This window comes from Macaca thibetana, chromosome 15, assembly GCF_024542745.1.
Source record: "Macaca thibetana thibetana isolate TM-01 chromosome 15, ASM2454274v1, whole genome shotgun sequence".
Taxonomy (NCBI): domain Eukaryota; kingdom Metazoa; phylum Chordata; class Mammalia; order Primates; family Cercopithecidae; genus Macaca; species Macaca thibetana.
In genome coordinates, this window is record NC_065592.1 from 17,916,728 (window position 1) to 17,935,229 (window position 18,502).

The 18,502-nt window shown below is 45.8% G+C and overlaps 1 protein-coding gene across 1 annotated transcript in view; it reads right to left on the reverse strand.

The window, feature by feature from the left end:
* MORN5 (MORN repeat containing 5) overlaps positions 1-18,502 on the reverse strand; it is a 632,826-nt gene that overhangs the window by 380,933 nt on the left and 233,391 nt on the right. The window lies entirely within an intron of this gene.

The following is an 18,502-nucleotide window of genomic DNA, read 5'->3' on the forward strand; positions in this document are numbered from 1 at the left end:
CCCACTGACTGGAGAAGGAAGCAGCTGGCCACATGACTGCAGGTCAGAAAGTCCCTTGGCTTCAACCACCTGTGGCCACTGACTTGTGAGCAAATGACATCCAGAGGGGCCCCCCCAAAGCCTGGACTCCCGACCCCATGGTCAGGAGAAAGGCTGCCAGGGCAGCGCCAGGCTTCAGCTCAGTCCAGAAAGGCCACTCTTGTTAGCTCTTTCTCTGCACTCACAGGCTGCATTCGACCTGGTGCCTGATAGGTGGGGAGGGGACAAAAGTCTCATTAAGAGAGGGGCCTTCAGTGCAGGGCAAAGAGCTCTCTGCTTCAGGGCCAGCCAGAAAATGTTCACTCCCTTTCCATATTCTTTTTATTTTTTAAATATTGAGACGGGGTCTCACCATATTGCCCAGGCTGTTCTCGAACTCCTGGGCTCAAGTGATCCTCCTGCCCCGGCCTCCCAAAGTACTGGGATTACAGGCGTTAGCCACCACGCCTGGTCGGGGTCTCCATTTTATAATGGTGTCATGGCATGCCATTATATGATGCACTCTAGTTATGTATAATATTGTAGCTTACTTAAATGGTCCCCATTGTTTCTGGGTTTCTGTTATTACAAAAAAAGTGTTGCAAGACTCTTCTGATACATGCATTTATGTGCATGTACGATGTGTCCTAGAACTGGAATCACTGGGTTAAAGGGTACGTGCATTTTAAGCTGCAATCAATATTGGTGCTATATTGTCCTCCAAATAAGTTGGACCACCTTTAGGCCCCACCAGATGTATGAGAGGAGCCAGTGCTCTACTTCCCGCCCTCCCCAACACAGTGTATTGTGAGAATGCCAACTTTCACCTGTTGATAAATAAAAAACATGGCAGCATCTCATCACAGATTGAATTTTCCTTCCTTCCTTCCTTCCTTCCCTTCTTTCTTTCCTTCCTTCCTTCTTTCTTTTCTTTTCTTTTCTTTCTTTTCTTTTCTTTTCTTTTCTTTTCTTTTCTTTTCTTTTCTTTTCTTTTCTTTTCTTTTTTTTTTTCTTTCTCTTTCTGATGGAGTCTCTCTCTGTCACCCAGGCTGGAGTGTAGTGCCGCGATCTCGGCTCACTGCAACCTCCGCCTCCTGAGTTCAAGCAATTCTCCTGGCTCAGCCTCCCGAGTAGCTGGGACTACAGGCACATGCCAGGATGCCCGGCTAACTTTTTTTGTATTTTTAGTAGAGACAGAGTTTCATCGTGTTGGCCAGGATGGTCTCGATCTGACCTCGTGATCCACCCACCTTAGCCTCCCAAAGTGCTGGGATTACAGGCGTGAGCCACCGTGCCCGGCCTGAATGTTCATTTCTTATGAATGCAGTTGAGCCTCTTTCTTCACCCATTCTTCTACTGGTCCTTTTCTTGTTGATTTGTAGCATCTTTGCAGATGAAAAGAATTAGCCTTTTGCCATAGTTTTGAAAAATATGTATTCTACATGGGCCATTTTCCGGCAGCCAACTGTCTCCGCCTGCAGCCCGTTCTCCACAGGCTGCCAGAGTGGCCTTTCTGGGATGCCAAACTGATTGTGTCACCCCCGTGCAGATAGAAAACAGCTTCCTGTCACCAGGGTTCAGCTCAACTCCTCACCTGATTTGGGGGGTCTTTTCTATTTGGAGCCCAGCCTCCTCCCTCCCCCGCCAACAGGGCCAGCCTCCCTCCCCAACCAACAGGACCACCACTTGCAGCCATGAAGGCTGCACTCTGCACAGAGGACAGGGACACAAGGATAACCTGTGTGGTGCCCCTGCAGGGACCCACTGGGCAGCCCTGCCCAGCTCTTGTGAACTCCCTCATGGCTCCTCACTCTTTTTGCCACTCCCCAAATGCCCCTTGCTCTGTCACCTGGCCAGCACTGCGTCCGGGTCCTTCTTCTGCCCCAATGCCCCTCCCCATGTGGGCCTGTTGGTGCACACCGCCTCCGCTCTTGCAGATGGCTCCCTCACCCCTTGGTGTGTCTCTTTAAGCCACTTCATGGTGACTCTCTACCAGGTACACCCCAGGCAGGGCTGTGCCCCCTCATATCTGGATCCCACCCTAGCCAGGGTCTGGCACAGAAGGGGCCCTCAGGACCTGCATGTAGGAGGAATGAGGGAGGGAGGGACCGAAGGCCCCATTGACGGCCAAGCTCAGCCAGCACAGCAGAGCGGGGAGGGCCTCAGCCTAATTTACAGTCATGCATTTACCCAATAGGCTGCTCTTTCATATAAATATCCATTAAACACTTTGTAAAATGCACATTTGAAGAAAGGCAGCTGACCTGCCCTTCCCAGGTAATTATGGTGCGCCTCTTAAGTCTGCAGTGGAGACCTTTTTATTTGGAAGGTCTAGCGTGCTTTCCAGATTATCAATTGAGGCGTTTCTGGGAGGCAGGTTCTCTGCCTGCCCCTGACCTCCCACAGAGGGGCATCCTAGGAGGACCCTGGTGGGCACCAACACCACTGCCATCAGGATCTCCCAAGGGCTCAGGGCCCCAGGGCCCTGGTGTGGGCACAACCAGATGTGGCCCTTGGCTGCCCAGAGCCAAAGGGCCAGGGAAACGTGCTGATGGACAGGCAGGGCTCCACTACCAGCAGAGGGTAGGGCCAGGACCTGGGGCAGGGGGAGGCTGGCAGGAGAAGGGCCAGGCCCCACAGGCCCCATTGCAAGTTTTCTCTTTGCCATTGTAGAGTGCACAGAGGATGACACCATTGGGTTTGTGTTTTTAAAGATAACCAAGCTTACAATTTGGATGGGGCAAGAGTGTACTTGGAGGAGTGGGCTGGGAGCAGGTGCAGGGGTCCAGGCGGGAGGGCTGGCAGCTCCAACTTAGCATGGCCCTGGAGATGAAGGGCACACACTCAAGGGGTTTTAAGCAGGCCAGGTTGACAATACTTCTCACGGCAGCTGTTCAATTGCCATCTCACCTCCCTGCTGGATTGAAACTCCCGGAGGGCAATGCCTAGTCCTTCTGGTGGAAGTTGCATCAAAGCATCTAGAAAATGGCTCAGCACACAAAAGGTGGAGTGTTCTGGGAATGAATGAATGACAAGTGAGAGGGAATAATGGATGGATGGATGGATGGATGGATGGATGGATGGATGGATGGATTTAACAGATGGGGAAACTGATGCTGTGGGTGGGGTAGGGGGAGGTGAATCGCCTAGGTGGGACATCATGTTCCCAGTGCGTGGCAGACCCAGCAGTAGGGCCAGGAGGGAGGCCCTGGGGTAGTGTGGAATCCCCAGCTCCTCCGCCCTTGCTCACGCACACCTGTTTTCATAACTTGTCATTACCCCACACACCCACAGGCAGGAGCACTGTCCCAATAAATAAATCTGGGCCACTTTTCAGCATCATTTAACGTCCCCGGGAAGGCTGGGTCACGTGGCGTCCAGCCGCAGCCCATTAGCTGACAGGCTGAAGCATATCATATTGAATTCCACGGCCCGCAGAGCCCGCAAGCCCCCGTGCTGCTCTGAAATCTGTGCGGATTTCTCAGAAAGCAATTGTGCTGCTTATTTCCTATAATGAGCATGTTGCCCCCTCCCCTTGCCAGGACTATTTTTCCAAACCTCCAGGGAGACAGGAGTGGGAGGATCTTGAGCTTGCTCCCTGCCGCAGTTTGAGAGGTGCTGGGCGCTGTGGGCTGCACTTGGGTGCAACTTGCAGAGAGATCATCTCAAGGCATTGCACTGTCTTCCAGCCTCTACCCCGTCCTCTGCCCTGTGTCTCCCTACCTCCCTGCCCCTGTCCTCATGTCCCCTGTCCCTTGCCCCACCAGGCTGCCCCCTGCTACAGCAGGGCTATAGATGGGGCAGTCAGGAGGGACTCAACCCCAGAAGCCCACAGCCTGGCCACATTGCAGCTGACTCTGCTGCACCTCCTGGAAGCCACAGGCTTTGGCTTCTGCCTGCTGCAGGTGACACACCACACCTACCACGCCTCTTCACAAACTTAAATGGGACACGTGCCCACGCCGGTATACAAACCACACGTTGACAGAACCACACACAGAAACATGTCCATAGATACCCACTCGCATCCCAATGAGGTGAGGCTATGCCTACCCACACCAACTCACAGCACCTTAATCACAGCTAGCATACCTGGTACACATCCACACACACGCATCCATACACACATCCCCTCACGCATCCACACATACACTCAGACACACACACACACAAACACCCCCACTCAAGCACACATCCACACACACATCCATACACATATCCACACACACCCTCACACACATCCACACATACACTCAGACACACACACACAAACACCCCCACACAAGCACACATCCACACATATCCACACACTCTCACACACATCCACACATACACTCAATACACACACCCTCACACACATCCACATGTACACTCAGACACACACACACACAAACACCCCCACTCAAGCACACATCCACACACACATCCATACACATATCCACACACACCCTCACACACATCCACACATACACTCAGACACACACACACAAACACCCCCACACAAGCACACATCCACACATATCCACACACCCTCACACACATCCACACATACACTCAATACACACACCCTCACACACATCCACATGTACACTCAGACACACACACAAACACCCCCACTCAAGCACACATCCACACACACATCCATACACATATCCACACACACCCTCACACACATCCACACATACACTCAGACACACACACACAAACACCCCCACACAAGCACACATCCACACATATCCACACACCCTCACACACATCCACACATACACTCAATACACACACCCTCACACACATCCACATGTACACTCACATCCACACACCCACACACAAGCGAACATACAAAGAACACACACATATACACACATCCACACACACACCCTCACACATATCCACACACCCTCACATCCACAGGTACATTTATACACATATACACACATCCACATACCCACACATACACAGAGCGCACACACATACATCCACATATACACACATCCACACACACACATCCACATATACACACATCCACAGACCCCCCCCCACACAAGCACACACACACAAGCACACACATCCACACATGCATTCTTACATATACACACATCCACATACCCACACACACACAGAGCGCACAAACATCCACACAAACACCCACACACAAGCACACATACACAAGCACACACATCCACATGTGCATACATATCCACACACACCCTCACACACATCCACACGTACACTGGCATCCACACACCCACACACAAAGAGCACACACATCCACACAAACACCCACACACAAGCACACATACACAAGCACACACATCCACATGTGCATACATATCCACACACACCCTCACACACATCCACACGTACACTGACATCCACAGACCCACACACAAAGAGCACACATATACACACAAACACCCACACACAAGCACACCCACACATACACATACAAGCACACACACATCCACATATGCACACACACATCCCCCTCACACATGTACACACATACACTCATACATATATACACACAAATCCACATACGCACACATCCACACACATAAACACCCACACACACACATACATTCATACGCATGCACATACATCCACACACATTTCTACATACATTTTGAATTTCCAAGTGGCAGGTAAGCTTTTTTTCAATGCAAAGCTTTTTATGCTTATTTTATTCTATTACAATTTTATATGTAATTCAATCTACTTTTGGCATCTCATCTTTTCTCTTTATTTCTAATTGACACAACAGTTAATAATATTTATACAGTCTGATATTTCCATACATGTATAATATAATAATCAAATCAGAGTAATTTACACAGCCATCATCTCCAACATTTATCATTTCTTTGTGTTGGGAACACACAAAATCTTCTCTTCTAGCTATTTGAAAATACAGAATAAATACTTGTTAACTATAGTCACCCTTCAGTGAACACTAGAACTCATTCCTCCTATCTAGCTGTAATTTTGTATTTGTCAACCATCCTCTCCCTATCCTCCCTTCCTCTTCCCCTGCCCAGGCTCTGGTTACCACTATTCAACTTTCTATCTCTATGATATCAATTTGTTTAGCTTCCACATATGAGTGAGAACACACATTACTACTATTTTCTTTCTGTGTCTGGTTTATTTCACTTAATGTAACTTCCTCCAGGTTCATCTGTGTTGCCAAAAATTGTAAGATTTCATTTTTTTATGGCTGAATAGTGTTCCATTGTATATATGTATGTGTATGTGTGTGTATATATATATGTGTGTGTGTATGTATATATATGATATTTTCTTTAGCCGTTCATCTTTTGATGAAATTTCCAAGCAGCGGATAAGCTGTCTTTATTAATTCCCACTTTCATTGCTCTGTGGTTAAGAAATATGGCCTTTCCTTTATTGAGCCTACCACAGGCCAAGCATCATGTTAGGTGATAATTATACTAGGTTGAATAAAACTTCAGCCCCACAGCCTAATAACAGAGAGCATAAATAAATATACATTTACAATCCCAGGAATACGAGGATGGTTCAACATATGTAAATCAATGTAATATATTGTATCTTCAGAATGAAGGATAAAAACCATATAATTTCAATTGATGCTGAGAAAACATTTAATAAATTCAACAACCTTTCATCATAAAACCCTCAAAAAAACTGGGAAAATACTCCAACACAATAGAAGTCATATATGACAGACCCACAGCTAGTATCATACTGAATGAGGAAAAACTGAAAGCCTTTCCTCTAAGATCTGGAACAAGACAAGGATGCCCACTGTCACCACTGTTATTCAACACAGTACTGTAAGTCCTAGCCAGAGCAATAAGACAAGAGAAAGAAATAAAGAGCATCCAAACTGGAAAGGAAAAAGTCACATTATCCTTGTTTACAGATTATATGATTGTATATTTGAAAAAAAAACTAAGCAGTTCAAAAAACTATTAGAACTGATAAATTCAGTAACATTGCAGGATTCAAAATCAACACACAAAAATAAGTAGTATTTCCGTATGTCAACAGAACAGTCTCATAAAGAACTCAAGAAAGCAATCCCATTTACAATAGCTACAAATGAAATAAAATACCACCAGTAATCAGATTTACAATAGCTACAAATCCAATAAAATACCATCAGAGAAATGCAAATCAAAACTACAATGAGCTATCATCTCACCCCAGTTTAAATGGCCTTTATCCAAAAGACAGGCAATAACAAATGCTGGCAAGGATGTGGAGAGAAAAGGGAACCCTCATACACTGTTGGTAGGAATGTAAATTAGTACAACCAGTATGGAGGACAGTAAGGAGGGTCCTCAAAAAGCTAGAAGTAGAACTATCGTATGATCCAGCAATCCCACGGCTGGGTACATACCCAAAAGAAAGGAAACCGGTATTTCGAAGCAATATCTGCCCTCCCATGTTTATTGCAACATGGCAATTCACAATAGCCAGGATTTGGAATCTATCTAAGTGCCCATCAGCAGATGAATGGTAAAGAAAATGTGGTAGATACACACAATGGAGGACTATTCAGCCATAAAAAAGAATGAGATCCTGTCATTTGCAACAACATAGGTGGAACTGGAGGTCATCATGTTAAATGAAATAAGCCAGGCATGGAAAGACAAACTTTGCATGTTCTCACTCATTTGTGGGAGCTAAGAGTTAAAACAGTTGAACTCATGGCTATAAGAAGTAGAATGACAGTTACCAGAGGCTGGGAAGGGTGGTGAGGGTGAGGGTGGAGGGGGAAAGTGGGGATAATTAATGGGTGCAAAAATATAGTTAGAAAGAATGTACAAGACCTAATATTTGATAGCATAACAGGGTGACCACAGTCGACAGTAATTTATTGTACATTTAAAAATAACTAGGCCCGGTGCAATGACTCATGCCTGTAATCCTAGCATTTTGGGAGGCCGCGGCAGGACGGATCACCTGAGGTCCCGAGTTCGAGATCAGCCTGGCCAACATGGTGAAACCCCGTCTCTACTAAAAATACAAAAATTAGCTGGGAATGGTGGCAAGTGTCTGTACTCCTAGCTACTCAGGAGGCTGAGGCAGAAGAATCTCTGGAAGCCGGGAGGCAGAAACTGCAGTGAGCTGATATCACGCCACTGCACTCCTGGGTGACACAGCAGGATTCCATCTTAAAAAAAAAAATTAAGAGTATAATTGGAATGTTTGTAACACAAATAAATGACAAATGCTTGAAGTGATAGATACCCACCACCCCCTCAAAAAAATTTGCAATCTGATGTGACATGCAGTGGCAGAGGGAACCCCAGCCCCTACATGTTCTTTAACAAATCTCATGTATTTTTCTCTTTAGGTTGATTCTTTTGGTGTTTCTATTACCTAAACATTGCTGGACAAAAAAATATAGGTATTTGTTATTTTTATTTGCTTTTCTTGAATTATTATCATGAATGAGCATATTCCCATTTATTTATTGTCCCTTTAATTTCCAGTTATTTCTCTTTTGCCTTATTCTTGGATACTTCAAGCCAATGTTCTAGAATGGATCACTGCTTTGACTTTTCAGCACATGCATTCTGTTGTCCACCATCAGCAATGACATTCTTTCCTTCCAAGTTTTCGTTTTCAGCCTGCTCCTTTCTCCTAGCAGCACACTCCTGTTTATTGATGAAACATCGCTTGAACCACTCCAGGATTTATTTAAGACCCATTAAGAGGGTTCTGCATCTCCGACATGATCTGATGGGGAGCAAAGCAAGACTCACCATTGCCCCGTGTTGCAGGTTAGCGGGCTCATCTATTCCTGTAGGGTGCCCTGCTTGTTGCAGAGAGCAGGGAGCAGCTCCACCTCTCCCTCCTGCAGGTTGCTTTCTCCTCCTCTGATGAGCATTTGCAGGTTCTTCCTGATTTGCCTGATGCAGGAGCTACCTTCCCGGGGGTGGGTATTAAACTTCAGGTTCCATGGAATTGGAGGTACAGATGCAAACCCATGATTTGTAGAATGTGTATATGCACGTTTGTGTGCACATGGATGTGTATATGTACATATATGCATTTATTTCCTAGTTCTGTCTGCTGACAAGGTCAAGAGGAAAGGCCATTCTACTAGCTCTCAGATCTTGGTTCTTAATGTCATTCCCCAGGGTTTTTCAGAGAAATGACTAATTCAAGAGCTGGGGCAGGGTAGGTACATTGTGAGCCTGGGACATTTTGTTACACCAGAAAGTAAGGAATGGTCAAAAGCACTTTGGGGGAAATGTCAGCAGCTAAAAGGGGCTGCCGGTGGCAACATCTAGGACTATTTGAGCACCAAAATAATAAAGTAATGAAATATAAACCCTTAAAAATGGAAATATCTGAGTCTATACCAATAGTAAATAGATTTATCAGAACATGGGGGAGAAGGAGGACCTATGCTGATGAGAGAATTCTGAGAGTCAGCCAGTGAAATGGAGGGATTGCTAGAGTTGGAAAATCATCTTTGCAACCATCCCATTAAAGATGGGATCAATTAAGAATCATTCATGGTTGCTAAATCTAGGGGAACATTCTGATGAGGAACAGAATGTTTTCATGGTCTCAAAGTGTCTCCCCACAGACTGCTTATTAGTTGCAAAGAAGACCAAAAAACCCCAGTAATTATACAGTGAAGAAATTGGACAACGCCTTGATCGAGTGATCAAAATTAACATCACCAAGGAAGGAGAGATTGCTGTCTTGTGCCTCCAGATGTGCTCCTCGGAGGACTCAGTACGCTCTATGCAGGATTTTGGCTAAGAATGAAGAACCAAAAACTAGTCCCAAGGAAACATCAGACAAATGCCTTTCTATTTTTGAAAAAGGTGGGTGTGCTTGGTCGTATTCTTCCCAAATGTCAATGCCATAAAAGATCACAAAAGGCTATGAAAATGTTCCAGATTAAAAGAGGCTAAAGAGACATGACAGCTAACTGCAACCCCTGCCCCTAGGCTGCCTCCTGTACTAGAGGGGAAAATTACTGAAAAAGGACATTATTGGTTCAACTCAGAAAATTGGAATGTGAATGTTAAGAGTAGATAAAAATATATGCCAATGTTAAATTGACTGAAGTAGATTACGTAAGAGAATACTCCTAATCTTAGTAAAAATATACTACTGAAGTGTTTAGTTTAGTGTTTAGCCCCTTTAGGGCTATGATGTATGTAACTTAACTTCAAGCAGTTCAGAAAATAAATTGTGTGTGTATGTGTGTGCATGTGTGTGTGGAAAGAGACAGACTAAGAATGATAAAGCAAAGGGGGTGAAAATATTAATTAATAGGAGATTATAGGTAAAAGGCACATGGTATTCCTGGTACTATTGATTTTAGCAACTTAACTGTAAGTTAGAAATGATTTCCAAAACAAAGGCTTTTTGAACATTTCTAGGCTGGATGGCTGGGCTCGGTGGCTCACGCCTGTAATCCCAGCACTTTGGGAGGCCTAGGTGGGCGGATCACGAGGTCAGGAGATCGAGACCATCCTGGCTAACACGGTGAAACCCTGCCTCTACTAAAAAAAAAAAAAAAAAAAAAAAAAAAAAAAATTAGCCGGGCGTGGTGGTGGGCACATGTAGTCCCAGCTACTCGAGAGGCTGAGGCAGGAGAATGGCGTGAACCCGGGAGGCGGAGCTCTCAGTGAGCTGAGATGGTGCCACTGCACTCTAGCCTGGGTGACAGAGCGAGACTCTGTCTCAAAAAAAAAGAAAAAAAGAAAAAAAGAAAAAAAAATTTATAGGCTGGGTGCAGTGGCTCATGCCTGCAATCCCAGCACTTTGGGAAGCCAAGGTGGGTGGATCACTTGAGCCCAGGAGTTCCAAACTGACCTGGGCAACATGGTGAAACCCTGTCTCTACCAAAAATCAGAAAAATTAGTTGGGCATGGTGGTGCATGCCTGTAATCCCAGCTACTTGCGAGGCTGAGGTGAGAGGACCCCTTGACCCCGGGAGGCAGAGGTTATAGTAAGCCGAGATCGTGCCACTGTACCCCAGCCCAGGCAACAGAGCGAGACCCTTTCTCAAAATCAATAAGTAAATAAAATAAAATAGGCGAAGAGGATGACTGGATGTCCAACATCCACCACTTGCCTTTCATTGTCTTTGAGCTGCTCTCTAACTCTGCAAGTCATGAAAAACTGGTCCTGGTGCTTGTGATTCTGATCCAGAGGAATGCAAACAACAAGATTCTATTCTTTTTTTCTGGCTGAATAATATTCCATTGTGTATATGTGCCACATTCTCTTTATCCAAAATAAAAAAAAAATTACAGAAATGCAAATAAGTGGTATATGGTGGAATGCACTTGATTATTGCCCTGAGGAGAGATCAATTTTGCATCTATTTGTAAATTTGTTTCAACATTTGTGATTGCCTATGTAAGTGTGGTTCTTTCAATTCTCCTTTGAATTGGTTTTGACAACTGACTGGTTCCCTCATCAATTAATGAGTTAAAAATACTAAATATATGTTCATTTTATATTTGCATGAGAGCCAAGTTTTATTGTTTTAAAAATGTATTCTTTAGCACAAGCATTTGTTATTGTTATCACTGAGGGTCATATCTAGGAACATTTTAAAAAATAAAAGTAGGGCCGGGCGTGGTGGCTCAAGCCTGTAATCCCAGCACTTTGGGAGGCCAAGACCGGCGGATCACGAGGTCAGGAGATCGAGACCATCCTGGCTAACACCGTGAAACCCCGTCTCTACTAAAAAAAATACAAAAAACTACCCGGGCGAGGTGGCGGGCGCCTGTAGTCCCAGTTACTCGGGAGGCTGAGGCAGGAGAATGGCGTAAACCCAGGAGGCAGAGCTTGCAGTGAGCTGAGATCTGGCCACTGCACTCCAGCCTGGGCGACAGAGCGAGATTCCGTCTCAAAAAATAATAATAATAAAAATAAATAAAAATAAATACAAAATAAAAAATAAAAGTAGACTGGGCTCATGCCTGTAATCCCAGCACTTTGGGAGGCCGAGGCAGGCGGATCACCTGAGGTCAGGAGTTCGAGAGCAGCCTGGCCAACATGGCAAAACCCCATTTCTATTAAAAATACAAAAATTAGCCAGGTGTGGTAACACATGCCTCTAGTCCCAGCTACGTGGGAGGCTGAGGCAAGAGAATCGCTTGAAGCTGGGAGGCAGAGGTTGCAGTGAACTGAGATTGTGCCACTGCACTCCAGCCTGGGCGACAGAGCAAGACTCCATCTCAAAAAAAAATTAATATAAATAAATAAATAAAGTATTCCTGAGACTCTTCAGGGTCCCTAATTCAGAATTCCAGGGGGGTACCCCTACCTACTGACTCCATAGTTTGAACCCCCTCCTGCCAGTCCATGATGGACATGAAGCCAAACTTCACACATCAGCAAAGGCTGGACACCACCAAGTGTAGGCCCCCAGGGACCCCATTCCAGGCTTCCTCAGGGATCCTGCACCTCAGATGAGTGGCTCCTCTGATCCCCTCGTCTCCACTGTACCAGTGGCAGGCAGGAAGGGCATGGACAAAGTCAGACTACCATCCCCTGGGGAAGAGACTGTTTCTGTTTCTGATTGGCTGGGCCTCTCAGAGGACAGGAATCCTAGACTAATTTGTTTTCTGGATGTTTTAAGGATATATAAAAATAAAGAAATGCTAAGAGAGTTATAAAAAATAACCATAAATTCTGAACACTTACCTTGAATACATAACATGAATGTTTTAATACAAATTAAGTAAACTGTTGTATAGCATAATTTCACTATTCATCAGGTAATAAGATCAGGGTCTGGATGCATTGTGGGGTGTGCACTGGAGACAGGCTCTCCACCTTGGCCAGGGGTCTAGTGACCATCCAGACTGTGTGTGCACCCTCACTGGGTTGTCCAGATTTGCGGTCCCCTGTCCACCCACCTTTCCTGGTAGCCACCACCAGCCCACCCCTACCCTCTGCAATCTTGCTAACAGGCACCAACTGGTATCTGGGGAAGCAATCTCAATTTTGTATATTTATTGTGTATTCAGCCACTTTACCTAAAAGGGGCCATTTTTCTGTTGGAAAAGTCTAGGAAGACAATTCCATCTTTTGCCTCTCTTTCCCAATAACCATAATTAATTTCCTGCCTTTTGGCATTGAAATGTGGCAGAGGCCTGCATCCAAGTCTTGTTTCTTACCTCATTGAGACTGTCTCTTATGTTTTGCTCTTAAGGATATTGAATATGATGTTGAATACAAATATTGGCTTGAGATAATCTTTTTCAACATGTTTTTATTACAAAAGCAACAGTATGTTAATGAAAAAAATTAAGCAAAGAGGAAATAAAGTCATTTATTATCTCACTATCCCTAGATCAATGTCTTGTTATCACTTTGATATGTATCTTAATAAGGTACATATCAGATATATAGCTTATGATATTTATTTGTGATTTATATCATAAGATATATATCAAAGTGTTGTGATTTTATTAGAAAATTATTATTAATCTTATAGGTCACACATTTTATTTATTTATTTATTTATTTATTTATTTATTTATGTTTTTGAGATGGAGTCTCGCTCTGTCACCCAGGCTGGAGTGCAGTGGCCGGATCTCAGCTCACTGCAAGCTCTGCCTCCCGGGCTTACGCCATTCTCCTGCCTCAGCCTCCTGAGTAGCTGGGACTACAGGCTAGTAGCCACCTCGCCTGGCTAGTTTTTTTGTATCTTTTTTTAGTAGAGACAGTGTTTCACCGGGTTAGCCAGGATGGTCTCGATCTCCTGACTTCGTGATCTGCCCGTCTCGGCCTCCAAAGTGCTGGGATTATAGGCTTGAGCCACCACGCCCAGCCACACACACATTATTTATATGTCAATAACTGTGCTAAGTAGAGGGTTGACAAGCATTATTTCCAAATCCTTACAGAAGACCTCTCTATGGTAGATAATGTTATCCCCATTTTACAGAAGAGAAAACTGAGACTTAGAGGCTTTCCCAATTTGCCTAGGACTCTGTGGCTAATCAACAGCCATTAAGACTCAACATCCACATCCCCTTTCTCCCCAAGCTCAAGCTCTTACCGACACTCTACTCTCTCCTAATCCAGACCCGATTTTGCAAATATAGGTTAAAAACTAAACTAGAATCCTCCTGCAAATACAATTCTGTTATCAGCTTTTACACTTAATTATATTATTAGCATCTTTCAATGTCATTTATTATTCTTCTACAAATTTAATGGCGGCATAGTGTTTCATTATATGGGTATGTTTTATTTATTTTTAAACGGCTCCATATCAAAATGAGAAACAAAAACTGGTTGTAAAATATTCAAGCAATACTAAAGAATATAAAGTAGAAAATGTGAGTCCTCCTTCCCTATCCTGCTGAGCCCCACGACCCAGAGGAAATTGCCATGAACGGGGTAATGCATCTGCGTCCACATCGTTCTTCTATGTAATTTATTATATGTAATGTAATTTTTGTATTTTTCCTTAAAGGAATGGGACATACTGATCTACTGCTTGCTTTTCACCCACAATGTATCATGAACATTGTTCCAGACCTATAAATACTTTTTAATGTGCAAGAATCTAGAAGTCACGCTTGGCTTTTGGCTGGAGCAATGGGGAGGAGAGTGGAGCAGTGTTTCGGGGTTGGTTCGGATTGGAAGACGGGAGGAGGAACAGGTTCAGGGGTCAGAAAAGTTAAGGGCTCCATTTCAGACGTAACAAGTTTGATGCCTGTGAACTATCCAAGTGGGCATTCAGCCCTGTGAACCTGCAGCTTGGGGCGTGGTGGGGCTAGGTATAGAAATGGAGGAGTCACAGAGAATGGATGGTATGTAAATCCATAGCAAAGGTTCCCTGCTGCCTTTAGTAAGGGCGTATGTTTTCAATTCCCTCTAGTCTGCACCCCTCCTTGATGTCTCCTGACACTGGGTCTGGGTGTCATCTCAAGCAGGGCTGCTTCAGTCACTCATTTCCTGCCAGGCCACCAAGGCTTTGGGGTTTGAGACTATGGCATATTGTCAAGGAGTATTAAGAAAAAAAGCAACCCCAAAGTTGGAACTAAGGTAAGAGGAAGGCAGGCTGTCATTCCAGCATCCTACTGTGAGATAGATATATATATATAAAAATTTTTTTTTTTTAATTTATTTATTTTTTTTTTTTGCGATGGAGTCTCTCTCTGTCACCCAGGCTGGAGTGCAGTGCAGTGGCATGATCTCATTGCAAATTTTGCCTCCTGGGTCCAAGTGATTCTTGTTCCTCAGCCTCCTGAGGAGCTAGGACTACAGGTGTGCACCACCACGCCCGGCTAATTTTTGCACTTTTAGTAGAGACAGGGTTTCGACATGTTGGCCAGGCTGGTCTCAAACTCTTGACCTTAGGTGATCCACCTGCCTCGGCCTCCCAAAGTGCTGGGATTACAGGCGGGAGCCACTGTGTCCTGCTAGTTGTGGATTATTTTTTTAAGGCTCATCTCTTCCCTGCATTGCCTCTGTTTCCTTTTACAGGCTGGTTGAGTTGGCCTCTTCTTTTTACCCTGCAAGCTTTCCTCAACGGTCTGGGGAGTCCTCAACTGTCTGTGTTCTTCGTGTGTGTGTGTGTGTGTGTGTGTGTGTGTGTGTGTGTGCAGGGCATGTTGACTGGTGGGTGCCACCATGGGATGCTCAGACGGTGACTCAGGTGGGGTATATACCTGGGAGCTGGTTTTTCCAAAGAATGTTCCAATCAGCTCCCTGAGGGCTGGACACATGGCCCTGGGCACTTTGGGAGCAGCGATGGGGCTGCGGGGGATGGAGAGGAACATTATTGCTGGCAGCCCCACCCTCACAGAGCCCTCTGCTTTGCCTTGAGTCCCCAGGTCCCGAGTATACCTGGCTCCATTTCTCCAGAGACTAAATGTCCAGTCCCTTACAAGGAGATGAGTGGGAAAGAGTAGTTTCCTGGCTGTGCAGAGGAGCGAGAGGAGGCTGGGCTCTGATCCCCATGTTTCTGGCCTAGTGTACCTCCCCCGACTCCTCCCCTGCCCCCCACCTGGAAACACACCGGGGGACCTCCCACTGCTGAGCCTCTGGGGGTTCCTTGGGACCTGATAAGCTCATTTCCGGTTGGTTTCTCCCTCTGCTCTGCTAAATTTGCCTTCACTCCTTCCTTCCTTCATCCCCTTCCATCTGCCAAAGTTTTCCAAATTCTCTTATCTCCCAAATTAATTTTGTCCTTACAGAGGAAAACCCTTTTATTTCTTTTCTGTCAGTATAGTGGTTTGCGGAGGAAAGGAGAGAAATGCATGTGGTCAATGTACCAATACTTCTGGTTCAATTAGAAGACAAATTTCTTTTTGAATCTATTGATTCAATATTTTTTTTTAAACTTATTGATGGTAGTTTTAAAAAATTCAACATTTATTACCAATCTCTGGGTTTTGGGATTTTTCTTTGTTTTTGCTTCAAGACACAGAATGTAGCCCGAATTTGTTCTTTGGGTAACTTTCTAAGGTTTTCTTCATACCTCAGTATACAGTCAGCTTCGGGTAGTGTTCCAAATTATAATTGAAAAAAGGGTGTGCTCTCTCTAGGATAAGAGCTTGATGCATCCCAGGTTACTAAACCTTATTAATTATTAAAATCCTCTTGGTTCTTATTTTTTTGCCTCCTTGATCTGTAATAAACTAATACTAGTAGTGTGTTAGTCTCAAATGCAATTGTTTCTGTCAATTTCTTCCTTTGCATTTCCAGCAGTTTGCTTTCTAGTTGATGCTGTTTTATCCACAAATAGAAGTTCATGCCTTTTGTGTCTTCATTATAAATTCCTGCTATCGGAAACAACTCAGAAAGTCAAATATGGCATTTTCTGTCTTATAAATGGAAGCAAAATAATGCGTACACATGGAGTGTGAAATGGTAAGCACTGGAGCCTCAGAAGGGTGGAGAGGTGGAAGGGGGGTGGGTAATGAGAATTTACTTAATGGGCGAATGTACACTATTTGGGTGATGGATACACTAAAAGTCCAACTTCTGCCTCTATGCAATATATCCATGCAACAAAATTGCACCTGTACCCCTTACATTTATACAAGTATGAGAGTAAAATAAATGCCTCCTATCAACATCAAATGATTTCTTTGTCCCATTCATTGCTGTCTCCTTGAGTTCTGTGTCCTTTATGAGCATCTCCCCAGCAAAGGGATGGCGGTCCCTGAGCCCAGGGATGGGACAGCAGTGCAGAAGCAATGGGGCGGTGGAGGAGCGGGAGGTCAAAGTCAGGTTTTGACGGGCGAGGGGAGAATAAGGGTTGAGGCTGTGGAGATGGCAGGCCGCTGCAGGCAGTATTCATTTAAGAAGCTTGGCTGAAGGAGAGAAAAGCAGACAGCCTGGAGCAAGTGGAGACCTAGCACTTTAAAACGCTGTGGGAGAGCAGGGTGTGGGCGGGGCAGGCTGGAGGTTGAGGCCACGGAGGCAGCAAAAGGCAGGGATGCAGGAACTGGCTAGGGGCGGCTTGGGAAGAAACAGGTTGCCTCCTCTCCTGCCGCTGCTGAGGGGTGGGGTAGCTATGCTGGTGGTCGGCCTGGGGAGACGGGGTGGCGGAGGGTCTCCCAGTGTGGGAGGAGGCAGGGCTCAGAGAAGGGCCAGTTGGCTGGCTAGGAGATCTGAAAAGAGGTAGAAGTTTGGATTAATTGGGGTGGAGAATGAGAGGGAGGCCTAGCTGAGAATGGAGATGGGAACGGACCCACAGGGCAGTCAGAACTGGGGTGTTTTTCAGTTTTCTCCTGCAGTGCTTGGTGGCCTGGAGATTGTGGCTGTTGGGTGGACCTAGGGCCGAAGTGGTCAAGGAATATTGTCAAGAGAGGGACTGAGGAGGGAGCCCACAGGGTCTAGGCTTGGTGGGGGAAGGCAGAGAGAACACACGGATTGGCGAGAAAAGGGGCCGGTCTACAGACCGGTGCTGATGTGGGGGATGAGCAGAGGCGGCTTGGCAGCTGTGCCCACTGTGAGCAGCATGGATGACACTTTCCTAGGAGGTCAGAGGTGACAGCAGCCCAGGGTGGGCCCAGGAGTGGCTGGCTCAAGCGGAGGGAAGGGGTCCTCACAGGAGACTAGAGATGGACAGCCTGAGAAGCCAGGGTGCTGGAGGGTGGGAGGTGAGACACAGGGGCCACTGGCGAGGGTGACGGTACAGCCCTGCTCCAGTGTGTGGCTCTGCTCTACTTGCTTCCAGCTGGCTGCAGGGGCAAGAACAGGGACAGCCCGAGGCTTCTCTCTGGGGCCCAATCCCTGAATAGAGCCAGAGGCACCTGTCTAGGTGACAGACCCGGAGCTCCATCTGACTTTTTGACCAGAGGTATCCTTGCCCCCAGCAGAAGTTCGGCCCAGGCAGTGTCTGGTTCTGAGGGGTTTGGGCTAGGGCTGGGACTAGGACCTGTCCCTTGGAGCATCTGGAGTTACCGTGTGAAAGACCAGATCCTGGTATGCTGAAGACGCAGGGCAGGACCCAGGGCTGTAAGGTTCTCTGTACAGGTGGCAG